The following is a 27,745-nucleotide window of genomic DNA, read 5'->3' on the forward strand; positions in this document are numbered from 1 at the left end:
TAAAATAATTAATAGGCATTGAGAATGTCTACTACCGCTAGACAGTTTCTGACTATTAGCAAGCAGGTATAACAGTTCCCCCTCTGAAGGTCAATAGCCCCAACTGACAACTTTTTCATTCACCAAACACCTATTAACTATATGCTGAGGACAAGCAAACCAACCTTTGTGATATTTTTGTTTATAAACTGTAGTGCTAGGGGTTTGAACTATAGAAATGTAGATCTGAGTTAGCCAGGCAATCCAAAAAACTTTCTGGAGAAGGTGAATACCAATAGACATTCAAGAAAGAATTGAGACAGATAAGGACTAAGGAAAGGGGTGTTCCAGGCTGGGCAAAGCTCTTTTATGGTTCCTTGATCTTCCTGAAAAAGGAGTTTGATTTTTAGTATAATTCAAGTCCCCTTCTGTGTGGTTCCTAGGTTTCCAAAGAAATCTTTACCTACAATCTTTCAAAAAGTTAAAGGATATCAGCCCTTCTTCCCTACAGCAGACGATTTTTGACATTAATCAGAGAAATTAACTTCAATATCCACAACATTGGAAAATAAATAACTTCTAAGATAACTGACATTTTAAAAATAGATAATAATGAATATGTTTACTATTTATTGTCTTGGATATCACAGTATCTATGCCTTATAATGTTAAATCAACAGAAAGAAATATACCCACACTTTAATACCTTATCTTCCTGCAGCATGATGTCAAATGAGTTAAGATTTAATGGTATGTTCTTACTTTTGTAGAGGATCAAGTAAGAACAATGTAAATTTGAGCAATGTGTCTTTAAAATACGATCATTGAAGACTCACCTACTATACAATTTATTGGTCACACAGAACATGTAGTCCAAAAAGGTAAACTCCCACACACAAATTTAGTTATTTTACATCTCCAGGTAAAAGGAAGTATTATGTTTCTCCCCTATAGCTATAACAGCTAACTGCAGTAACCAACTGCAGTACAGCCCAGGATGAAATTTAATTATTTGCTCTTTTTAATACATTTGGAGCTCTCTTTAATTTTTTATTTGCATATGAACTTTTAATTAAAATATACTAGATATAAAGAAAAGCATACAAATTATTCACGTAGAGCTTGATGAATTATACGTAATGATTACAAAGTAAGCAAAATAAGGACCTCATAAATCAAGAGATGAAATTTGACCAGCAACTCAGCAGCCCTCCGTAAGTTTCATCCCATTTACAACCACTAACATCTACCACAATAATGTTAACCACAATGAAAAGAATTAAACATAGTATCTTCTTCCTCCTTTCTCTTCCCTTATTCACTGTAATAAAAATCTTGGATATTTTAATGCATAGGATGACTTCAAATAAAACTTACAATCCTTTGAGGAAGTGAGTTAAGATCTCTCTTGAATTCTTCAATTCCTTTGTACAATTTACTCTTTAACCTTAAATGTTGTGTCTGGGTTTCTTTTCCTCATTTATTTTTTTGTGTTTATTTTGTTTTTTCTGGGAGGATACACAGAGAATTTGAAAAACCAAAGAAACATGAAAGGAAGCATGAGGTTAAAGATAGGAAGACCACTACACTTTTAAGAGTGAAATATACGATGGGAACTCTTCTTGAAACAGGTTAATTGGCTATCCTGTGGTATTGGGTGTTACTGTTCACAAGAACAGCTTTATCCTTAAAAGGATATGACTTGTTTCCTTGATATTTTCTTTCTGCCTTCATCATGCATTTCTGTGTAGCTTGCCAACAACAAATATTGTCTTTGTTGTAACAAACAGACATATATGTCTTTTGTATGTCTACACATATATGTCAATGGAGGAACCAACATAGTTATATTTAGCTCTTTCTTTGCATAGCAAATATGATGGATTTAAATCTTAAAGAATAAAGTGATACATATATTATCAAAATATATTTTAGTGCAAGAACAAAATAGTTGACATATTTTTCAATAAAGTGCTATGTTTGATTAAATAACTTGTTTGTATGCTCTACTTTGTTTTGCATTCTTTTCTTTCTTTTTGTTCAATAAATACTGAACACTTAAACTAGGTACCGTGTGCTGATCTGAGTACTTTATAAGCATTATTTTATTTCTTACAACAACCTGAGGAGATATAAACTACTATTATCCAGTCTAAAACATGATCACTACCACATAATCCAGCAATCCCACTACTGGGTATATATCCAAAGGAAATGAAATCAGTATGTTGAAGAATTATTGGCACTCCCATGTTTTCCGCATCACTGTTCACAATAGCCAAGATATGGAATCAAGCTAAGTGCCCGAAACAGATGAACAAATAAAGAAAATGTGGTATAAATACACAATGGGATACTAGTCCTCCTTTAAAAAGAAGGAAATCCTGTCATTTGCAATAACGATGATAAGCCTGGAAGACATCATGCTACATTAAATAAGTCAGACACAGAAAAACACAGAAAGTGCATGATCTCACTTATTTGTGTAGCCTAAAAAGTCAAAGTCACAGTAGCAGAGAGTAGAATATCATAGTTACCAGGGACTGGGGTGGGCTGATTGTATCCTTTGATGCTGATCAAAGTATTCAAAATTTCAGTTAGACAGGAGGAATAAGTTCAAGAGATATATCATACAACATTTGAACTATAGTTAATAGCAATGTATTATATACTTGGAAATTGCTAATAGAATTGATTTTAAGTGTTTTTGCCACAAAAAATAAGTATGTGGAGTAATGCATACATTATTTAGCCTGACTTAGCCATTCCACAGTGTGTGTATACCTATTTTAAAGCATCATGTTGTATACCATAAATATATAAAATGTTTGTTTGTGAATTTAAATAAATATGATAACTGAAGACTCACCTAATGTACAATTCAGTGTCTGACTTAAGAACTTTTAATATCCCCAAAATAAAAACCTCCACACACAATCTGAATATATTATTTTGCAGATAATAAGTATACAACCCATTATGTTTCTCCCCTGTAGCTATCATAAACTTACTGCGGTACGCAACTGTAGAAAAGTCCAGTTTTTACAGAGGCAGAGAGAGTTCCAATAACTCATCCACGTTTATACTAGGAAGTAGTATAACTAAGATTTAACTGAAATACAGAGCCTGTGATCTTAACCACAAAGCTGTAATGTCTTTTGGGAGCTGTTACTAATAATCACATCCCCCAATAATTTATTAAAACAGTTTCTCATGTTTGTATATATATTTTATAACATAATATATACATTAAACTTACTAATAGTTTTGCCGATATATATTTTTGACCCAAATTTTAATTCTGAAGTTTCAGAAATGCAAATTGTTTAATAGGAGGAGTAGTGGAAAAGCCTCAGGATATCTCCCAGAAATCTGCCACACCACATGAAAGTTTGTTATTGAAGACTGATTCCTATAGATCAGTAAGAAACTTTTTAAACAAACAAATACCTCAAGAAGGCTTAATATGTTGATAAGGTTTGGCTAGGCATCTCCACCCAAATCTCACCTTGAATCATAATAATCCTCACATGTCAAGGGTGGGACCAGGTGGAGATAACCGAATCATGGGGGCGGGTTCCCCCATTATGTTCTCATGATAGTGAGTGAGTTTTCACAAGATCTGATGGTTTTATAGGTGGCTTTCCCCCTTTGCTCAGCACTTCTCCTTCCTGCTGGCATGTGAAGAAGGATGTTTGCTTCCCCTTCCACTATGATTGTAAGTTTCCTGAGGCCCTCCCAGCCATGTGGAATGTCAGTCAATTAAACCTCTTTCCTTTATCAATTACCCAGTCTCAGGCAGCTCTTTATAGCAGCATGAGAACAGAATAATACATATGTCATCCATGCATTTCACAAATATTTATTGTCTATTTACTAGATACCAAACAAAGTATTTGGGATACATTAACAAAAATTCCATTATCATATAACTATAGCTTTCTGATAGAAAGAGGAAATAAGAAAAATATGGTAAATAATAAAGAAGTAAGTTATATAAAATTTGAAAAGATGATATGTGCATTCAGAAAAGGGTACAGCAGGATAAGGAGGATTTAGAGTAGTGGGATGGGGACAGACCACAGTCTTAAATGTCAGGTTCAAGGTAGTACGGCTGAGAGGACAAAGATTTGAGGAAAGAGGTAAGAAAGCTAGCCAAGGGGTTTTAGGGGGAAGGAGGAGTGGGTAAGGGGTTCCAGATAGAAGTAGCAGACAGAGTGAAGAACCTGAGGACAGAGGATGCTTCACAACCTAATGTGTTACAGAAGCAGCAAGAAAGCAGGTACCCAGCTGGAAAATGTGAGCGAGATCAGACCAGGTAGGAATAGAGGTAAAGATTTTGATCATATAGATCCTTTCAGAGCATGGTCAGAATATTGGTTTTTACCCTCAGTGAAGCAGGGAGTCCCTACAGGGTTTTGAGTTATGTGAACCAATATTTTGAAAAGATCTCCCTGACATCTATCTTGAAAGCAGTAACAGATGGAAGAAAGTTAAGTCAGGAGATGTGACTGGGATGTTTATTACCTAATCCAGTCAAAACATGAAAAAATTTACAAGATGGTAGTTGTTACAAGTAGTAATAAAGAATGAGATTTGAAATATATTTTAAAGTTTCAGACAACAAGATTTCCTGATAATTGGAAGTAGGGTGGGAGAGAAATAAGTGTCAACAAGATACTCCAATGTTTTCACATAGTGACCAGAAGGGTAGAGTTGCTGTCCAAGAGATATTAATTGGGTACTTGTGATATTGATATGGGTTTGGATGGGGAGGGAGGATCAGAAGTTCAGTCTGGACATGTTAAGTTTAAGGAAATTACCATATATCCAAATGGAGATCTCCAGCCTGGAGATACACATTTGTTCTTAAGTACTGATCATTCCGACACATGTAAAGGCAAAAAAATTAGGACAGATAATTTTTTTCTAACAGCTGTTGAGTAGGGTTGGCAATTTCTTTTTTATTATTATTATTATACTTTAAGTTCTAGGGTACATGTGCACAACATGCAGGTTTGTTACATAGGTATACATGTGCCATGTTGGTTTGCTGCACCCATTAACTCATCATTTACATTTGGTATTTCTCCTAATGCTATCCCACCCTCGCTCCCCCCACACCAAGACAGGCCCCAGTGTGTGATCTTCCCTACCCTGTGTCCAAGTGTTCTCATTGTTCAATTCCCACCTATGAGTGAGAACATGTGGTGATTGGTTTTCAGTCCTTGTGATAGTTTGCTCAGAATGATGGTTTCCAGCTTCATTCGTGTCCCTGCAAAGGACATGAACTCATCTTTTTTACAGCTGCATAGTATTCCATGATGTATATGTGTCACATTTTCTTAATCCAATCTAGCACTGATGAACAATTGGGTTGGTTCCAAGTCTTTGCTGTTGTGAATAGTGCCGCAATAAACACATGTGTGCATGTTTCTTTATAGTAGCATGATTTATAATCATTTGGGTACCCAGTAATGGGATGGTTGGGTCAAATGGTATTTCTAGTTCTAGATCCTCGAGGAATTGCCACACTGTCTTCCACAATGGTTGAACTAGTTTACAGTCCCACCGATAGTGTAAAAGTGTTCCTATTTTTCCACATCCTCTCCAGCACCTGTTGTTTCCTGACTTTTTAACGATTGCCATTCTAACTGGTGTGAGATGGTATCTCATTGTGGTTTTGATTTGCATTTCTCTGATGACCAGTGACGATGAGCATTTTTTCATGTGTCTGTTGGCTGAATAAATGTCTTCTTTTGAGAAGTGTCTGTTCATATCCTTTGCCCACTGTCTGATGGGGTTGTTTGTTTTGTCTTGTAAATTTGTTTGAGTTCTTTGTAGGTTCTGGATATTAGCCCTTTGTCAGATGAGTAGATTGCAAAAATGTTCTCCCATTCTATAGGTTGCCTGTTCACTCTGACGGTAGTTTCTTTTGCTGTGCAGAAGCTCTTTAGTTTAATTAGATCCATTTGTCAATTTTGGCTTTTGTTGCCATTGCTTTTTGGTGTTTTAGTCATGGAGTCCTTGCCCATGCTTATGACCTGAATGGTATTGCCTAGGTTTTCTTCTAGGGTTTTTATGATTTTAGGTCTGACATTTAAGTCTTTAATCCATCTCGAATTAATTTTTGTATAAGGTGTAAGGAAAGGATCCAGTTTCAGCTTTCTACATATTGCTAGCCAGTTTTCCCAGCACCATTTATTAAATAGGGAATCCTTCCCCCACTTCTTATTTTTGTCAGGTTTGTCAGAGATCAGATGGTTGTAGATGTGTGGTGTTATTTCTGAGGCCTCTGTTCTGTTCCATTGGTCCATATCTCTGTTTTGCTACCAGAACCATGCTGTTTTGGTTACTGTAGCCTTGTAGTATAGTTTGAAGTCAGGTAGTGTGATGTCTCCAGCTTTGTTCTTCTTGCTCAGGATTGTCTTGGCAATGCAGGCTCTTTTTTGGTTCCAGATGAACTTTAGTTTTTTCCAGTTCTGTGAAGAAAGTCATTAGTAACTTGATGGGGATGGCATTGAATCTATAAATTACTTTGGGCAGTATGGCCACTTTCACGATATTGATTCTTCCTATCCATGAGCATGGAATGTTCTTCCATTTGTTTGTGTCCTCTTATTTGGTTGAGCAGTGATTTGTAGTTATTTTTGAAGAGGTTCTTCACATCCTTTGTAAGTTGGATTCCTAGGTATTCTATTATCTTTGTAGCAATTGTGAATGGGAGTTCACTCATGATTTGGCTCTCTGTCTGTTATTGGTGTATAGGAATGCTTGTGATTTTTGCACATTGATTTTGTATCCTTTGCTGAAGTTGCTTATCAGCTTAAGGAGATTTGGGGCTGAGACAATGGGGTTTTCTAAATATACAATCCTGTCATCGGCAAACAGGGACAATTTGATTTCCTCTTTTCCTAATTGAATATCCTTTATTTCTTTCTCTTGCCTGATTGCCCTGGCCAGAACTTCCAATACTATGTTGAATAGGAGTGGTGAGAGAGGGCATCCCTGTCTTTTGCCAGTTTTTGAAAGGAATGCTTCCAGTATTTGCCCATTCAGTATGATATTGGCTGTGGGTTTGTCATAAATAGCTCTTATTATTTTGAGATACGTTCCATCAATACCTACTTTATTGAGAGTTTTTAGCATGAAGGGCTGTTGAAATTTGTAGAAGGTCTTTTCAGCATCTATTGAGGTAATCATGTGATTTTTGTCATTGGTTTTGTTTATGTCATGGATTACGTTTATTGATTTGTATATGTTGAACCAGCCTTGCCTCCCAGGGATGAAGCCAACTTGATCTTGGTGGATAAGCTTTTTGATGTGCTTCTGGATTCGGTTTGTCGGTATTTTATTGAGGATTTTCACATTGATGTTCATCAGGGATATTGGTCTAAAATTCTCTTTTTTGTTGTGTCTCTGCCAGGCTTTGGTATCAGGATGATGCTGGTCTCATAAAATGATTTAGAGAGGATTCCCTCTTTTTCTGTTGATTGGAATAGTTTCAGAAGAAATGGTACCAGTTCCTCTTTGTACCTCTGGTAGAATTTGACTGAATCCGTCTGGTCCTGGACTTTTTTTGGTTGGCAGGCTACTAATTATTGCCTCAATTTCAGAGCCTGTTATTGGTCTACTCAGAAATTCAACTTCCTGATTTACTCTTGGGAGGATGTATGTGTCCAGGAATTTGCCCTTTTCTTCTAGATTTTCTAGTTTATTTGTGTAGAGGTGTTTATAGTATTCTCTGATGGTAGTTTGCATTTCTGTGGGATTGGTGGTGATATCCCCTTTATCATTTTTATTGCATCTATTTGATTCTTCTCTCTTTTCTTCTTTATTAGTCTTGCTAGTGGTCTGTCAATTTTGTTGATCTTTTTGAAAAACCAGCTCCTGGATTCATTGATTTTTGAAGGATTTTCTTGTGTCTCTATCTCCTTCAGTTCTGCTCTGATCTTAGTTATTTCTTGTCTTCTGCTAGCTTTTGGTTGCTCTTGCTTCTCTACTGCTTTTAATTGTGATATTAGGGTGTCGATTTTAGATCTTTCCTGCTTTCTCTTGTGAGCATTTAGTGCTTAAATTTCCCTCTACACACTGCTTTAAATGTGTCCCAGAGATTCTGGTACATTATGTCTTTGTTCTCATTGGTTTCAAAGAACATCTTTATTTCTGCCTTCATTTTGTTATTTACCCAGTAGTCATTCAGGAGCACATTGTTCAGTTTCCATGTAGTTGTCTGGTTTTGAGTGAGTTTCTTAATCCTGAGTTCTAATGTGATTGCATTGTGTTCTGAGAGACAGTTTGTTCTGAATCTGTTCTTTTACATTTGCTGAGCAGTGCTTTACTTCCAACTATGTGGTCAATTTTGGAATAAGTGTTGATGTGGTGCTGAGAAGAATGTATATTCTGTTGATTTGGGGTGGAGAATTCTTTAGATATCAATTAGGTCTGCTGGGCGCAGAGCTGAGTTCAAGTCCTGGATATCCTTGTTAACCTTTTGTCTTGTTATCTGTCTAATATTGACAGTGGGGTTTTAAAGTCTCCCATTATTATTGTGTGGGGGTCTAAGTCTCTTTGTAGGTCTCTAAGGACTTGTTTTATGAATCTGGGTGTTCCTGTATTTGGTGCACACATATATATATATATGAGAGTTAGCTCTTCTTGATGAATTGATTCCTTCACCATTATGTAATGACCATCTTTGTCTCTTTTGATATTTGTTGCTTTAAAGTCTGTTTTATCAGAGACTAGGATTGCAATCCCTGCTTTTTGTTTTGTTTTGTTTTTTTGCTTTCCATTTGCTTGGTAGATCTTCCACTATCCCTTTATTTTGAGCCTATCTGTGTCTCTGCACATGAGATGGGTCTCCTGAATACAACAAACTGATGGGTCTTGACTCTTTATCCAATTTGCCAGTCAGTGTCTTTTAATTGGGGCATTTAGCCCATTTACATTTTAGGTTAATATTGTTATGTGTGAATTTGATCCTGTCATTATGATGTTAGCTGGTTATTTTGCCCATTAGTTGATGCAGTTTCCTCCTAACATCGATGGTCTTTGCAATTTGGCATGTTTTTGCACTGGCTAGTACTGGTTGTTCCTTTCCATGTTTAGTGCTTCCTCCAGGAGCTCTTGTAAAGCAGGCCTGGTGGTGACAAAATATCTCAGCATTTACTTGTCTGTAAAGGATTTTATTTATCCTTCACTTATGAAGCTTAGTTTGGCTGGATACGAAATTCTGGGTTGAAAATTCTTTGCTTTAAGAATGTTGAATATTGGCCCCCACTCTCTTCTGACTTGTAGAGTTTCTGCTGAGAGATTGGCTGTTGGTCTGATGGGCTTCCCTTTGTGGGTAACTCGACCTTTCTCTCTGACTGCCCTTAACATTTTTTCCTTCATTTCAACCTTGGTGAATCTGACAATTATGTGTCTTGGGGTTGCTCTTCTCCAGGGGTATCTTTGTGGTGTTCTCTATATTTCCTGAATTTGAACGTTGGCCTGCCTTGCTAGTTTGGGGAAGTTCTCCTGGATAATATCCTGAAGAGTCTTTTCCAACTTGGTTCCATTCTCCCTGTCACTTTCAGGTACACCAATCAGATGTAGATTTGGTCTTTTCTCATAGTCCCAAGTTTCTTGGAGGCTTTGTTCATTTCTTTTTACTCTTTTTCTCTAACCCTGTTTTCTCACTTTATTTCATTAATTTGTTCTTCTTTCTTCCACTTGATCAAATTGACTACTAAAGCTTGTGTATGCATCACCTAGTTCTCATGCCATGGTTTTCAGCTCCATCAGGTCATTTAAGGTCTGCTCTACACTGTTTATTCTAGTTAACCATTTGTCTAATCTTTTTTCAAGGTTTTTAGCTTCCTTGCAATGGGTTCAAACATCCTCCTTTAGCTCAGAGAAGTTTGTTATTATCGACCTTCTGAAGACTACTTCTGTCAACTCATCAAAGTCATTCTCCGTCCAGCCTTGTTCCGCTGTTGGTGAGGAGCTGCAATTCTCTGGAGAAGAGTTGCTCTGTTTTTTAGATTTTTCAGCTTTTCTGCTCTGGTTTCTCCCCATCTTTGTGGTTTTATCTACTTTTGGTCTTTGGTGATGGTGACCTACAGATGGGGTTTTGGTGTAGATGTCTTTTTTGTTGATATTGATGCTATTCCTTTCTCTTTGTTGGTTTTCTTTTAACAGTGAGGTCCCTCCGCTGCAGGTTGTTGGAGTTTGCTGGAGGTCCACTCCAGACCCTGTTTGCTGGGTATCACCAGTGGAGGCTGCAGAAGTGAAAATATTGCTGCCTGATCCTTCCTCTGGAAGTTTCATCCCAGAGAGGCACCTGCCTGTATGAGGCATCAGTTGGCCCCTACTGGGAGGTTTCTCCCAGTTAGGCTACACAGGGATCAGGGACTAACTTGAGGACACAGTTTGTCCGTTCTCAGAGTTCAAACACCATGCTATGAGAACCACTGCTCTCTTCAGAGCTGTCAGACAGTTACATTTAAGTCTGCAGAAGTTTTCTGCTGCCTTTTGTTCAGCTATACCCTGCCACCAGAGGTGCAGTCTACAGAGACAGCAGGCCCTGTTGAGCTGCAGTGGGCTCCATCCAGTTCAAGCTTCCTGGCTGCTTTGTTTACCCACTCAAGCCTCAGCAATGGCAGATGCCCCTCCGCCTACCAGGCTGCCACCTCGCAGTTCGATCTCGGACTGCTGCACTAGCAGTGAGCAAGGCTCCATGGGCATGGGACCCACCCAGCCAGGTGCAGGATATAATCTCCTGGTGTGCCATTTGCTAAGGCCATTGGAAAAGTGCAGTATTTGGGTGAGAGTGTCCCAATTTTCCAGCTACCATCTGTCATGGCTTCCCTTGGCTAGGAAAGGGAAATCCCCTGACCCCTTGTGCTTCCCAGGTGAGGTAATGCCCTGCCCTGCTTCAGCTCGCCCTCTGTGGGCTGCACCCACTGTCCAGCCAGTCCCAATGAGATGAATCTGTACAGCTACAGACCATCTGTAGCTCCTGTTTGGCCATCTTGGAATGGACTGGGTTGGCAATTTCAATAAGTTTTGGGTGTGGGCAGAAAGGAAGTTAAGAAAGGAGGTATAATTTTAACCCACCCCAAGGCCCATCTGAGGGAAAACTGACTTTGTGTGCATTTATCTCAATCCTAAAAGGTACACATTATTACCATCATTATATGCTGAAGCTCGAGGAGGCTCAAAGAGTAAAGATGATATGGCAAAGTTTGTACAGTAAGAGATTTAGACAGGACTTGCAACCCTTGGCTCTATCTCCCCAGTATGACTCCTTTCCTCCATTCAAGCACTACCAAGAAACTGAAAGGCAAGGTGCAAGGGTTCTAAAAGAGACACACAAATGGGGAGATGAAAGAATGTGTTGGGAAAATGCGCATGTTTCACTAACTTGCCTAGCATCAACCTCTGAACACTGGGATAGGTGATAGACTGTAAGGTTACCTTTCTCAATGGAGCTATATGAAAGTTATCTGTCTAAATCAGTTTACAACATTCCTAAGTAGAGGTGGGAAAAATATCTCGATAATTTATGAAAGTTGTTTCTCAACCTATGAGTCAACGCAAACTTATTGTGTAGCTTCCCTAATTTATATTTCTAATCAGAAAACGGCCAAATCTTAAAATTCTTTTATGTAAGCATTTTTTAACAAAGAAAGTAATGCCTGTGGGAAAATCATTCTGCTTGGCTATGACCATTTTGCTTGGCATTCATATGACCTATGAATTTCAGTGATCACATTTTTATATATTTTCTAACTAAGTTCAGAGTTTATACTAAGATTGATATATATTTTCAAATAGTGTCATAAATTATATTTCCACATATTGTTTTCTGGGAATATGTTTTTACTGGACATAGCTCTTTTGGTCTATTATACCCTTTTAGTTGTCAATTATATTTTCCAAAATAGCAAGAAGAAAGATAGAGGTTGTTTTTTTGAAATTATTGTTTTAAGAAAATAATAGGTAAGACTTACTAGATAGAACCCTCATTATGTGTATATAATAACTGAAGAAATCAATATTCATAATAAGAAAAAAGATTATTAAATTATGAAGTTCAGTCTTGCTTATATTTCTACTGCCAAGTAAAATTATTTGTTTGTAAATATTCAGACACAGTAAACATACTTTGGTATCTGGGAACTTAATATGCTTCACTTCATTATTTTGATTTAAATACGTTTTTTACATTGATAGCAGAGGACTCATTAATATTTTCAAATACAAACCAAGTATAAAGGAACAAAGCACTTTTCTTCACACAGAAGTATAAACTGTTATTACTTTCTTTTTTTATTTTAAAAGCTACCAACTGGTATTCAAACAATAACATATGTAACAAGAGACTTACTATTGAAAATGACTGTGAAACAGAAATAAGAAACCATTTTAAAAATTGTGGCTAAGATACAGGAAGAAAAATAATCACTGTGAAATGGTATATAGAAAAAATCAGGTCCACCTGACCACCAGAGAGATGTCATCATACACTTGAAACTGGCTTCAGGGCTTCCTCAAACTCACATTTAGTCTGTTTCCATGTGGTTCTCCAAATAAATGGAAAATACGGTGAAAGAGGAAAAACACTTTTAAAAAATAGAAAAAGCATCAGATAAAATAGAGAAATTATTCATCCAGATTCCAAATTATTCAGCAAGTTCGGAAAACTCAGCTTCCCAAAGATATGACATTATCAAAAGGAATGTAGTGAAATCTAACATTGAAACTGTGAATTACCTTGAGCTAATAGTTTACAGTGTCTGACAAACATTATTGTGTTTCCCTCAGTCTTTTGAAATTCTCTGAAATGCTCCTACAAAATTCACGGTGATGCCATAGTTTAGGAACCACAGGTCTAGGTTAATAAGTAGTCCATAGTGTTCTGGGACAAGATAAAAAATAATAATTATTATTACAGTTCAATAAGGAAAGTCTTGTGTTGCAAGAAGACAGTAATAACAGTAATGGGAAAGTTGGATCAGATTTTATGTAATATTAGATTAGATAGCATATTAAGGCCTTCTGCTTTTTCTGTAGTTCATCATCGCAAGAGGTTTATAGGCAAAGGGAATAGATGAAAAATCCATTAGAGGTAAGAAAGGAATCAATTCCTAAAATGAGGGCAAATGTATGGACAATCATTTGGTAATCCAACAATATCTAAGCACCCTCTGCCTGGCCAGCAGACATATAACACCACACAAAGCAAGAAAAAAGACAAGCGTCCAACTGAAAATGCCCTCCACCTCTTACTATCTCCTACATCGTCTCTTGGACACAATGATTCTGTTGTGCCATTGACACTCAAACGGTGCCCAGCGTGTAGTAGATGTCTAATAAATGATTATATATTCATTAGAAAAGACAGAACACATGGGAATATTTAAGAAGCCACATATGTAGATTTCAACAACTGAGTATTTATTTATTACATAGAAAGGAAGCATATAGTAAAGTGCTTCACATCTCCAATTGAGAAGATCAAAAGCTTTGCAGTCAAAGGAATTAACATAAATTTATTCAATGTAAGTTTCACACAAATATCTTGAAGGGAAGTTGAGAATGTGAATTCTATGAGTTTTTTTTCTGTTCTGTAAGCACAATAAAATTTTTAATAGATACAAATCTAATCTACAATGACAAAGGAGGGACCAACTTTCTGGGCCAAGTCACAGCATAGTCAATGGTAGAACAAATGTACATCTGAATGAAAAGAATGTTGTTTTCCTCTTCAATCCTGGAACAAATTACAACTATGTGCAGAAGTAGGCAGACCTGACAGCAGTTTGTCCAGTTGTGTTTCCCCACCCACTCATTCTTACCACATAATTTAGTGGTGGTTCAACTGGGGAATTATAAAACACAACTTTCCATTAGAATAATAATAATCAATTTTCATGATCTTGCCCTCAAAGTAAAACTGAGTACATAGATTTTAATGTTGCAGATACGGAACCCTCTGGGTATGACTAGATCCAACTTGTTTCAGGCCAATACTGTTGTGTATCTTCTTTTAAGTGAGTTTTTGCTTTTGCTTTTTCCCCCCACTTGACTACCTTTAGAAACGCTGCTTTTAATCAACCAGGAAATCATCCCAAATACAGCCTTGTTAGGTACATCAGGTACGTACAACTGCGTAATGGTAACATTATTGTAACTAAGATACGAAGTTTTTCATCCATTAAGTTACTTCCGAGGGACTGGTTTTCTCCAAGTTTTGCTGTCCTTCTTAGCTAAAATTTCCTCTGGAATTACCATTCTGTTCATTTTGTATAATGCAGATTAATTCAATATCACCAGCCCCTACTTCCAAACTCATCTCCAAGCTCATGCTTGGCAATAACAAAATCCATCAGGGAACTCAACTGAACCAACTGTGACATTTATATAATCAGCCACACAAAAGGTTGGCAAAGTCCCTTCTAAAAACAATTTGTATTTTAATATTAATTTCCTTTTCCAGCATTTCACAATGTCAGTACAGTAACATTTTCTAAAGTCCTGGTTGGATCAAATGTTAATGTTCTTTGTTAAAGAATCAATTATTCAATGGCACTTGCTAAAGAACTGCAAGGCTGACTTTGTTTGAGGAGACTATTGCAATACAAGTAGGGACCTCTGCAGTGAGAGAAAGAGAATGAGCTCATCTTCTCAGACAATAAGGAGAAGTGGGAATGTAAAGACAAGGACCAAGGTGGGCATCATTGGATGAAAAGTCACTAAGAGGAAACAATAGGGTAAGGGGTATTCAGGGTAAACCAACTTAACAGGCTTCTTACTGAAGACAGGCCAGGGTGATCAGACATCACCTGGGGGATGGTGGAGGAAAACTCTATCAGGTATCTAGGGTGATCAAGTATCATGGACAGGTAATACCGGCTAAACTAAGTTAGCAGGGTTCTTGCTAAAATTGGACAAAGGATGCAAAGATGAACACAGAAGCCCAAAACTCAAGGCTTGAGAAGAGAGTTTGAAAGAGTCTACTTAGAGTTTCATCAAGGAAAGGATCTTTGTCAGTCCCTGCACTTGTTCAAGGAAAAACAAAGAATATAAGTCTGTTTTCTCACCTTTGACCAAACTGTTCATTAACAGCCAGCTGAGTCACCTGTTGGGACCTAATAGCAGTGGATATTTGCTGTATGGTGCAAGCATTCAGGCATTTAATGAGGACAATTTCTGTGGAAACAAAATAAAAACAAAGATTATTAGTCATGCCAGCTTTTGAGTCCTAAAAGCAGCCAGTCAAAAAGATTTTAAAATGTTGTGCTCCAAGTCTCTTCAGGTGGTAGAAGGAGGACAGCAGTGGTCATCTGACAAATATCCTGGCTTGCAACTGGGATGTCTTTGGTGATGGCATTGGGTGTTTGGGTGAACTGCCTGAGTGGCCCACACAGCAGCAGGCATGGAGGTTGTCAGTACATGATCTACTGTGATTTTTTTGGTAGTTTATGATAACTCATCTAGCCTCAGCTTGTAATGCTTCAGGAAAAGGGCAGTTTTAGTTATCAACGATGCCAAGTCAGGAGAGTGGGAAAAAAAATGGAAACATTAGTTTGGAGAATTGTAACCAGATATGGAAGAAACTAGAATAATTCAGGATATAGTCCAGTTTATACATGGATAACAAGGGAGAAAATGAAGTTTACAAAGAGGCAAAAAATCACTCAAATGAACAGGATTATAATCTAATGCCCACAAGGGTGCATGATAATTTTCCATGGAAACAAAATTTCTACAATCACCCTCCTTTGGACCTCGTTTACAAAATGAATCTAATCTCATTAGATTAAGCCTGATTATTTACATAAGTGCAACAAGAGTCATTGACCAAGTAGACCTTTAATAAGGAATTTTAGATTAGATTTTTTCAAAGCCCCTTGAGCCCAGGAAGCCAAGCCAAGAACTCACCACCAGATTTTTCTTGTGGTAACCACAGATTTCAGAGAATTCCTCTTTTCTTGAGATTCCCACAATATCCTGAGGTTCCTGAGCCTGCCAAAAAGTGATCTCCTTACGTAGATGTAAAACTGGGAATGCTATGAGCGAGGTACCAGGCCAGGTTTCCCAAGAGGGCTTTGTAAGCATCGACCCCATAAAATCTGCTGTTGTTTCTTAAAGTCAGCTTCTATGCACACCATTTTCTGATATGACATTCCAGTCAAAGCCTTAGTAAAACAATTAATTTTTCCAATTCTATTCTGTTACAAGGAGAACAGATTCTTATCGAACTTATGCAAATAATTATATTGCCAGGATGATAAGAATACTTAATAATAGTTTACAAATTTTGGAAAGACCAGATAGGGAAAAACAATAAATGTTTCATCTCTGTTCACAAAGATATACTTTACCAAATTGCTGTAAGTTACGGATAGCTTAAGAGAAAAGAGGAACAGGATTCCTTAAATCTGGAAAATAAAACATTAAATTACCAGCAATATTCCAAACAAAACCACAGTCACTCTTTGTCAGTTCATTCAGTTCCATGTAATTAATTTTTATCTGCTTGATTTGTGGTTCACAGTTTCATAAACATTTCTGTTTCTAAATATCTGATGAGCTTTCACATGACAAGAAAATTTGGTTATTTCTGTGACATACAACAAAAATAAAAACCACACAACAAGATACTGGCAATTTTCTATGACCTTCATACAATCTTATTACAATGAATATAATGCCTACATACGTAATATTCACCCATACAAATATAATCTAGGAAAAGAAAAAGCATCTTTTCTTTTATGTATTTGCAGAAAAGCAACATCTCTTATTTGACATGCCTTTCCATAAAATTTTTAAAACAACTTCATTGAGGTATAATTGATGTACAATTAAAACTGCACATTTTTTCAACTTTTATGTTCGAGTCAGTGGGTATATGTGCGGCTTTGTTACCTGGGTACATTATGTGATGTTGAGGTTTGGAGTACGAATGAATGATCCTGTCACCCAGGTACTGAGAGTCATACCCAATAGTTAGTTTTTCAACCCTTGCCCCCTCCCATTTCCTGCTACAATAGTCCCCAGTGTCTATTATTGACATCTGTATGTCCATGAGTACTCAATGTTTAGCTCCCAGTTTTAAGTGAAAATATGCGGCATTTGTTTTTCTGTTCTTGTGTTACTTAGGATAATAGATTCCAGCTGCATCCATGTTCCTAGAAAGGACATTATTCTATTTTTCTTTATGCCTACATAGTATTCCATGGTGTATGTGTACCATATTTTCTTTATTCAATACAACACTGATGGGCACCTGAGTTGATACCTTGTCTTTGCTATTGTGAATAGTGCTGAGATGAACATGTAGGTAAAACACTTTGTTTTCTTTAGAATATTGTAATAGGCCATTCTTGCATTGCTATAAAGAAATATCTGAGACTGAGTACTTTATTGGAAAAGTGGTTTAATTGGTTGAGAGTTTTGCAGGCTCTACAGGAAGCATGGCACCAGCATCTGCTTCTGGGAAGTCCTCAGGAAGCTTTTACTGATGGCAGAAGGTGAAGCAGGAGCAGATACCTCACGTGGTAAAAGTAGGAGCAAGAGAGAAAGGGGCTGGGGGAGGCATCACACACTTTTAAATGGTGTGAACTCAGAGGCAGAGGTCACTTATCAACAAGAGGATGGTCCAAGCCATTCATGAAGGACCTGCCCCTGTGATGAAAATACCTCTCACCAAGCCTCACCTCCAACATTGTGGATGAGATTTCAACATGAGATTTGGGTGGGGACACATAACTAAATGCTCTCCGATATTACTCAGTAATGGGAGTGCTGTGTTGAATGGTAGTTTTAAGTTCTTTGAGAAATCTTCCAACTGCTTTCCATAGTGGCTGAACTAATTTACATTCCCACCAATAGTGCATAAGCATTCCCTTTTTTCTGCAGCCTTGCCAGCAACTGTTGTTTTATGACTTTTTAATAGTAGCCATTCAGACTGGTATGAGGTGTTGTCTCCTTGTGGATATGGTTTGCATTTCTCTGATGATTAATGAGGTATAGCATCTTTTTAAATATGTTTGATGGCTGCTTGTATGATTTCTTTGGAGAAGTTCATGTCTTTCACCCATTTTTTAATGGGGTTGTTTTTCGCTTGTTTTCTCTACATCCCTGCAACACTTGTCATCATTTGTTTTGTTTTGCTTTGCTTTTATAGTTACCATCCTAACATGTGTGAGGTAATATTGCATTGTAATTTTCATTTGCATTTCCCTTATGATTATTGACACTGAGCATTTTTTCACATTCTTTGTTGGCCATTTATGTCTTCTTTAGAGAAATGTCTATTTAATTCCTTTGTCCAGTTATTTGTCAACATAGTTTGGATATTTGTCTCCACCCAAATCTCACGTTGAATTATAATCCCCAATGCTGGAGGTAGGGCAGGGTGGGAGGTGTTTGGGTCATGGGAGCAGATAGCTTAATGCTACCTTCGCGATAGTGAGTTCTTGTGAGATCTGGCCATTTACAAGTGTGTGGCACCTACCCCCTGACTCCCTATGTTGCTCCTGCTCCCACCATGTGTGATGCCTGTTCCCCCTTCACCTTCTGCCATGATCGGAAGTTTCCTGAGGTCTCCCCAGAAACAGAAGCTGCTATGCTTCCTGTACATCCTACAGAACCATAAGCCAATTATACCTCTTTTCTTTATAAATTATCCAGTCTCAGGTATTTCCTTATAGCAATGCAAGAACAGTCTAATACATTTGTCTTTTTGCTATTAAGTTGCAGGAGTTTCTTACACATTTTGGACATTAACCCCTCAGATAAATAGTCTGCAAATAACTTTCTCCCATTCTGCTTATATATTTAACATGTCAAATTAACCTAATTCATTTAACATGTCTCTTTTTACAAGATGAAAGAACAAATCCTTTAAAATTTGCAGGGGCCCTCTAGGAAATCTCAAAGTCATCTCAAGAACAAGAACATTTCATTGAGAATTTAATGTTTGGAGATGGTCAAAAACTTCTGACCGTTTGAACACTTGATTAAACAGGATTACAGATCACTGTAAAACAATACTTACCTTATTTTCAGTAATCAAGGACATAATAAATGTCAACATAAAGCACAAAAAAAAAATGCTCTGATAAGACACAAGATCTTAGTTTCACAGGCAGATTACTCAAAGGGGGGAAAAAACCTGTTTGAATTTCTTATTAACAACCATGAATCAGAAGACTTTTAGGATTTTCTTTTCCCCTGATGTGTATCTTATGGAGGCTGTAGACCACCTTCTACACTGAGAAGATATCTAGCAGTTTTCTGAGTGTCTCCAAAGCCCACCTGAGTAATTAAAATATTTCATCTATTTCCAATTAGCCTTGTCGTTTCAGCCTCAGGACATTGGATTTAGGGGATCCTGAGTCCCTTGGAAGCCCCTGATAATGACAAGAGACCTTAAGTGTAAGTGATGCATGCCCCAGAGTGAGAAGGAAAAGGTCTGGCAGGGGTAGACAGAGAGATGGAGGAGGTAGGGAGCTGAAGGGAGCACATCAAAGAGTGCAAGTGAACTGGAGGGAAGATAGCAGGAGCTGGTGGGAAAACCAAAAGAAGGAGGAGCGAAGGTAATGAAAAGAGAGAGGTCTTAGAGGAGCTCATCTGCGGAGACCTTATGTTTCCTAAAGAGGGAAGTTCCAAATCATCTTCAACAAAATCATGCCAACAACAAGCAGGTAACAGATCTGGTATAGCATCGTAACAGCAGGAGGTCAAGAAGAGGGGTTTTGGTCAGCTGAGAAGTTCTCATAGAAGAACCAGGGTTAAATACAGAGAGCGAGAAGGCCTCACAAAGAGCCAGGAAAAAATTTCCAGCCCAGTAGTCAGGGAGTAATCGCCACTCAAAACAGAGAACCAGAAAGAAAAACTTCCAGCCCAGAGAGTCAAGGAATAATTCCCACTCAAAACAGAGAAAGAAAGAAGACCTTTCAATTCAAGAGATACCTTTCAAAAGAAGCCAGCCCAGGCATGGTGGCTCACGCCTATAATATCAGCACTTTGGGATTTGGGCAGGCAGATCACCTGAGGTCAGGAATTCAACACCAGCCTGTCCAACATGGTGTCTCTACTAAAAATACAAAATTAGCTGGGTATGGTGACGCATGCCTGTAATCACAGCTACTTGGGAATCTTAGGCAGGAGAATTGCTTGAACCTGTGAGGCGGAGGTTGCAGTGAGCCAAGATGGTACCATTGCACTCCTGTCTGGGCAACAAGAGCAAAACTCCATTTCAAAAAAAAGAAAAAAAAATAAGAAGCCTGGGACTCTAACCCAGCTTTAGAGAGTATATCAGAATCTCAAGAATCAAAATCTGTCCTTACCAGCTTCAGCATATATTTGTCCAGAGCAATGGTTCCAGAGTCTGTCTCACCAATGGATCCCCAACAATCAGTCGGGAGTGAAGACAAAGTCTTCAAAGCCTTCTCACTTAGGTGAGAGATTCAAGAGCCTAATAATGAATCTAATCCTATCTGAGTCACAGAATCATAACTGTTATCGAACAAGATTATTCATTTATTTGTTAAAGAAAGGAAAACTTTATCCACTGGGTACTATATATACAGGTATAGAGACCACTGCAATGAGGCATTGCAGTTGGAGAGAGAAATTGAGCTCAACTCCAAATAGAACAAGAAGAGTGGAAATTCATAGACAAGAAGAAGGGTGAGGGTCATTGGATAAAAAATCACTAAGAAAAATCATCAAGAATTAGGGGAGATTTAGGCTAAGCCAACTGACTAGGTTTCTTGCTAAAGGCATGCTACAGTGATCAGACATCACCAGGGGATTGTGGGGAATAAGGAACCCAACTAAGTATCGTGAGTGGAGGACTGGTTAAACTGACTTGGAAAGCTTCTTGCTAAAATTGAGCAATGCAGAGATAAACACAGAAGCCCAAAAGTCAGGGTGTAGTTGAGAAGAAAATTTAGAGTCTGACTAGCATTTCCTCAAGGAGAGAATCTATTACCTCTCATTCTTGTCTTTGAACCATTTTCCACATTGCCTTTTTTCTCAGTCTCCCCCGAACCTCCTTAAGGAACCTCAAGAAACCAAACTCTTAGTGCTCAAGGATTCTCAGTCCCATCACTTTTCAAATTCTATCCCTGCTTTCACAAAGGAAAAAAAAGGTGAAGAGAGATGAGCAAAGGAAAAAATCATTGGTTATTAAAAGCACCAACTTGTAATCTACGTCCTTTTTCAAGAGTGAAGAAAGTGTTGGGTTGTCTGAGCTAAAAAACCAAAACTACAATCTGATAGACTTCATGTCAGTGTACGAAATTATCCTAAAATCAATTTTAATGAGAAGCTGTCAGTCTCTAAAATATCCTATATGCAATTTAATTGCCTGCTTAGTTTATTTTTTAATCAAGATGCACAAACAATTCCCTCTACTCCCGTATTTCTGAATTAATAAAGATGCTTTTTCATCTGCTGGAAAAGTCTCACAAGACAAGGTAAGTATTAAATGTATGTTAGCTGATACTTATGAACTTGACAGAAGAAGGCTGAGTCTTTTAAAAAGTGAAAAAGAAATGAAATTGCCATAAGACACAAGTCCCAGAAATCTTAGTTTGCAGATAGGTGAGTTAATGGTCACTTTTGATCTCGGCTGAAGTCATCTAGTTCTTGCAATTCATTATACAGGCAATTACCAGTAATAAGTTTCTCCAGAAACACAGCAACTACTTTTTCAAGACTATTTCCAATTATAACAGCAATAGTTACCTGTCAGGAAATTACTAATAGATGAGTGGCAACAGGAATATATTAACAAGCAGAGTTTAAAGACAAGAGAATTTTATAAAGTTCTTTCCTTGTTACATTCTTGAGGGGAAAAGTCAATATACTGTGTAAAAAGAGACAAATGAATCCCCGGCAGTGATTATGGTGCATGGCTGTTCTAACTCACATGTTATTAACCCACAGATTTATTAGTGTGATTTGAAATACTATCCACTCCCCTTGCAAGAAATGGTTTAATTATAAGACACGAAAAACTACCTTCAAGTTCTTATGTTTTCTTTCCAATATTATACTGCCCTCCTATGGAAACAGAGATAGGTACCCTACCTTTGGATGCTGAATTTTTAAAAATGTGTTTCAAGCTTATCACCAGGTATTTCAGGAAAGTAGAAGAATTTTAGAAAGTTATAAACAAATACCATATATACGATACCATTCCTGAATCCACTTGAGCTTCTAACTTAGTAGAGAATGCCATTTACATTTCTAAAAAATGTGTGGCCACTAGAGTTCTGAAACACGCCAAGACGATTACTGTTACTGAGCAAGTCTGTATAACTAGACTATCGTCAACATAAAAAGCCTTTTAGTAAGCTTCTAATGCTTATATTGCAATGGGGTGGTTTGAAATATTATGCTCTTCCTACCAGATCAATTTCAAGGAGTGTGAAGTAGAAAGCCCATCCTAGCAGACTTTCAAAACAGCAATATTTGAAGTTTGGAATGTACAAGAATGCAGGCAAGTACTCAAGCATGTACATCTTGTGCAGTGTTTGTGGATAAAAAAACATAATGAAAATAGAATGAGATGAGCGCATTATACAACATATCTGTTTTAGTTCTTGTTGTATGATATATGCACTTATTATCATAAGCCATAAGATGCAATGAACACATCAATCACATAAGCAGCTTTCATATCACACACAAAGTGCTGCTCATGCTATAAAATAAAATAAAGCTATTAATTTCTTTGCCTCAGCCAATGAGCCAAAACTAGGAAAATGAATTGTCATTGTAAACACTTGCTAATATCACCTCTCTAATATTTATCAAGATATGTGAGGATGGCAAGTCTAGACATACAAACTCTTGATTTTCCCCACACAGCAGTTGGCCTCAGTTGATTCCCCTTCGCTGAGTTTTTTCTATCTCATAAATTCTTACATGAGAAGTTTAACTCCAAGAGAAAAAAAAAAAGCAGTCAAAGTCCAGTACTGCTATTTATGATGTATATAAATCTGAGTCATTTCAGCATCACTTGTTCACGTAAGATGAAAAACAAGTTCTATTGATTCCCACAAGTCTAACCTAGCTCTATGTCCCTTAGGATCTAATGAAACTCAGGCATTTTCTTGCATTATAATGATTCTATTTCCTCAATAGTAGTGTATTCATTGCTATATCTTATAAGTCTGCTAAAGTTTATGGCTCTTTCACTAATACTGTGATAAATATTTGGTACCGCATAATAAAATAGCCAACAAATTATAATTTTACCTTCTGCTCTGCATAATTATAATTACTGCCCTTAAGAATACAGAGTAGCCTTTTTTCAATTTTCTGTGATTATTATTTTCAAAGGTAGAGTTTTTAAATTATTAATATGAAGAGGCTAAAAATTGCAACAACAGCACTTGAATATTGAGAAATACAAATAGGTACTCAGATATCTGTGCTTAAGTCACATTTTAAGAAAGTAAGTATAGAATGCATTCACGTATAGATATGAATCAAAGATTTTAGTTAAATTTTATCTCAGGGCTTAACATTTAGCAACAATAGGGGCAGCTAACAGCTACTGAGTCGTAATACATAACAGGCTGTTTCTTAGAAACTTGATATACATTACCATATTTAACCCTCAAACAACCCCTTGGGCAAATATTGCTATGGACCAATGTTACAGATAAGGAAATAAAACTTAGCAAGTTTGTTCCAAGAACAATGAGTTGTTATTATAAAGGAGGGGCAATTGTCATTATCATTCAGACTATATTCCTGTTCAATTTCCCTGGATTCACTTCTACTCCCTAGAAGGAGGGAACCATAATAAAGTAGCAGAACCTAATATTCAAAGTATCTGTGAGACACTAAAAGCATATGGCTAAATTTCTCTTTAGCCTCTTTTACAAGATTATGATCCAGTACGGGTGGGGGACACTGTTGGCGCGTGGAAAGTAGTGGGTGGACTATACTCCAGATATCTTCCCTCTAGGATGGAGGGAAGAGATAAGATAACATAGACAATCATGAGCACCTCTCTGAGGGGTCTGTCAGTTACCTTGACTCCAACCATCCCTAGAGTCAGAATAAGAACAAAAATTTCAGGCACCAGAGGACAAATGATAGGCTTGCTTGGGAGTACAATGCTATATAATTTATAAAGGGACTTCAAGAACTCAAGTGAGGAAACTGAGGGAATGGGGTTTCTTATGGAACAGATGAGAATAATAACATCAATAATATACATATTGTTTTGTGCCTTTTACTGTGATCTATGCCAGTACGTACTGTTGAAAACAAAGCACCCCAACTTTTCATCTGGAACCGCCATCTCTTTTGTAATTTGCCAAAATGACAAACAAAAAGGGAAAAAGAGGAAGCACCCATTATATGTTCTCTAAGCTTTTTAGAAAACTTGGAGTTGTTCCTTTGGCCACCTATATGGGAATCTACAAGAAAGGTAATATCGTAAACACCAAGAGAATGGGCACTGTTCACAAGAGAATGGTCCACACATGTTACCATGGCAAACCTGGAAGTCTCTAATGTCACCCAGCATGCTATTGGCTTGTTATAAGCAAACAAGTTAAGGAAAAGATTCTTGCCCACAGAATCGGTGTGGGTGTGCATATTAAGAATATTAAGCACTCTAAAACTTGAGATAGCTTTCTGAAAAGTATAAAGGAAGATGACTAGAAAAAGAAGGATGCCAAAGAGACGGCATCCTGGATTCAAGTGAGTGCCAGCCTGCTCCACCCAGGGAAGCACGCTCCGTGAGAACAAACGAAAAAGAGCCTGAGCTGCTGAAACCTAAGCCCTGTGAACTGACAGCACAATAGACAGTAAGAAATAAAATCATGAAATAAAACATATCTGAATTGTTTAAAAAACACTCAAAACTTAGTGACTTAAAACAACAGTTGTTTTATTATATTTTGTGGTTTCTGTGGGTCAGAAATTTGGAAATATCAGACTGAATGGTTCTGACATTGATTGAGGTGAAATTGAGTAGAGGTAAGGCTGGAGTATCTGGGGACCAGCTGGGCACCTCTCTCTCTTCATATCGTGTTAAGCCTCCCCATGTGGCCCCACCATGTGAACTAACTTGGATTTCCTCATAGTATGGAAGCCTCAGAAATGACAGTTACATGGTAGGTAAAGAGTTCTAGAGTAAATATTCCTTGAAAAATGTAAAAGCTGCATCACCTTTTATGACTTGGCCTTAGAAGTTGTGCAGGGACAACTTTGTCCCATTCTATTGGTACAAGACAGTCACCAAATCCAGATTCAAGAATGCAGGATTTCGATTCCCTCTGGATGGGATAGTCACAAGGATCTAGAAGAGCCTATGGGATGGATTGCATGCATCTTTGGAATATATCATCTGCCACAGAATTAGAGACAAGTTTTTGCTTTTCTAGAGCTGACACTCTAGTTTGGGATGGGCAGGAGAAGGAAACAGACCACAGTCAAATAAACTAACAAAGAACATGATTTCTAATACCGAGCACAATAATAAAAAGAACAAGGTAATGTGAGGGTGACCAAGGCTGATTGAAAGATTACTTTGAATGGGGAGGTCAGGGAAGGCCTCTCAGTGGAGAGAACATTTGTCCTTGGGTGACATTTTTTTTAAGGGACTAAAAGGAGCCAGCCAATCAAATATTACGATGCAAATGATTCTAGGCATAGAGAATAACAAATGCCATGTACCTTTGCTCACATTTACTATGTTTATTATGCTTATGTTTACTGGGCTGAATGAAGAGGATGAAAAACAATAAAACTTGGGAGCAAGGGTTAAGGAGACGAGGATTATAAAGAGAAGTGAGAGGTACAGGCCTGTGTATTACTTTGCTAGTGCTGTCATAGCAAAGTATCACACACTGAGTGATTTAAACAACAGAAATTTATTTTCTCACAATTCTGGAGGCTAGAAGTCCAAGATCAAGACAAGCAGGGTCTTCTGAGGTCTCTCTCCTTAACTTGTAGATGGCTATCTTTTCACTATTTTTACATGATCTTCCCTCCGTGTGTGTCTGTGTGTGTGTGTGTGTGTGTGTGTGTGTGTGTGTGTATGTGTGTCCTAATTTCTTCTTTTTTTAAAGACACCAGTGGTATTGGATGAAGATCCACTCTAATGACCTTATTTTAACTTAATTACCTTTTTAAAGACTACATCTTCAATTACATGCATATCCTGAGGTACTATGGATTAGGACTTTAATACATTATTTTGGGGGAGACACAATTCAGCCTGTGACAACATGGTATGTTGACTTGTAGGCCACAGTAAGGAATGTGGATTGTATTCTAAATGCAAGGAAGCCAAATTATCTGGTTTGTATTTTTTAAGGAAGATGCTGGCTACTTTGTAGAAAATAGATTATAGAGAGGCAAGAGTGAAAGCATGAAGTCTGGTCAATAGTTTACTGCAGGAATCCACATGAGAGCTTATACAGGGTAGTTTGCCTCCCCCGTTACTTTTGCTGACACAAACCAAGAGCATTTCAAACCAGAGATACAAGCCAAGTAGCCTTTCTTTATAAAGATTTTTCCTTAACAGTTTTCAAAGAATTACTATGTTATCGAATGTGTAAAAACAAGTCTCAAGGTTGTAAAAACAAGTCTCAAGTTTATATAAACAATCAGTACTTTAGTAACCATGTAACTTTACACTTTCTCAGAATACCATGTTTCTACATCTTTAAGAGAAGTAGTTTAAATGAAATGATCCAAAATATTTCTTCCAGTTCTAAAATTGTAGAATTGAGCCAGTTAACAAAAAAAAAAAAAAAAGACAAATCTTGGAATGTCAAGTATAAAATTACGTGATACATAGTCTATGAATATTTTAATCAGTTTCATATCAAGTCCAGAAGTATTGGGCCAGGAGTTCAGGGATAACCTTGAATTAAAGTGAATACTTTTCAAGAATCTGTAGAGATCATTACAAGCCATTGTTTCAGTCTCCAGCAAAGAGACTTTTTACAGCTTTCTAGTTTATCATTGTTCAGCTACTGAGTCTGAAATAGACCCATCAGACTCATCTCTCAACTTATCAAAGCCTGTGACCGTTTTTAGACTTATTTCATGTCCAGACCATTAAAATCATATTCACAATCACAGGCATAACAATCATGACTAGTCACTCATCTTTTAAAACCCTCTCATAAAGACAAATTGCATCCTTCCTCCCATCAGTACTTCTGCCCGCTAATAGTGCTGTATTCTGAGAAAGCCTGACCATTTTCAAATGACTACACTCGCCCTTACCTTTACAACCTTTCCATTTCTGATTTCACCAGCCAACAAAATTGAAACTTCAGTAAGAGAAGATGATCAAATACAATTAATGGTAGTAAAAGCTGAAGATTCCTTGGCATTAATTTCACTGGCTTAAAGAAATCCCCAGGCCCAGTTAATAGCTGTAAGCTGAGGAAAAGCAAAAAAAAAATGATCAACTAACTCCCTTCTCCCCATATTAACCAGTAGTCCCAAAGCCAGAGTACAGGGACATAAATCATATTATCACACAGATGTGTCCTGGGATAGGAACCTATCTCACATACTTATTCCATTTCTGTGGAAAGAAGACTTGGCTGACTAGACAACCGCCTCCACAAGAAAAAAATGCTACCTGTCATTTATCCTTCATGTCACAACCCATTTATTTTGCCATTAGGTAAAGTGAGAAATAAGGCTTTTCGTTTATCTGTTGTTGACTCAGTTGTTTGCACTGGATTTCCTCACTACTGTCCTGCAC

The 27,745-nt window shown here is 37.4% G+C and overlaps 2 long non-coding RNA genes across 11 annotated transcripts in view; one reads left to right on the forward strand and one right to left on the reverse strand.

Moving 5' to 3' along the window:
- The window catches only part of LOC105466685 (uncharacterized), a 114,032-nt gene that overhangs the window by 38,057 nt on the left and 48,230 nt on the right, over nt 1-27,745 (reverse strand). For 8 of the 9 annotated variants that reach the window (XR_011620821.1, XR_011620819.1, XR_011620820.1 and 5 more), the window contains one exon: nt 15,072-15,180. This is a non-coding gene — a long non-coding RNA (uncharacterized lncRNA). Of the gene's footprint in view, nt 1-15,071; nt 15,181-16,355; nt 16,413-27,745 lie in introns of all 9 variants that reach the window. The other variant, XR_011620818.1, reaches the window with a different exon arrangement.
- The window catches only part of LOC105466684 (uncharacterized), a 50,357-nt gene continuing 47,299 nt past the window's right edge, over nt 24,688-27,745 (forward strand). For both annotated transcript variants that reach the window (XR_011620824.1, XR_011620825.1), the window contains exon 1: nt 24,688-24,821. This is a non-coding gene — a long non-coding RNA (uncharacterized lncRNA). The remainder of the gene's footprint in view (nt 24,822-27,745) is intronic.

Source organism: Macaca nemestrina, chromosome 3, assembly GCF_043159975.1.
Source record: "Macaca nemestrina isolate mMacNem1 chromosome 3, mMacNem.hap1, whole genome shotgun sequence".
NCBI classification, from domain to species: domain Eukaryota; kingdom Metazoa; phylum Chordata; class Mammalia; order Primates; family Cercopithecidae; genus Macaca; species Macaca nemestrina.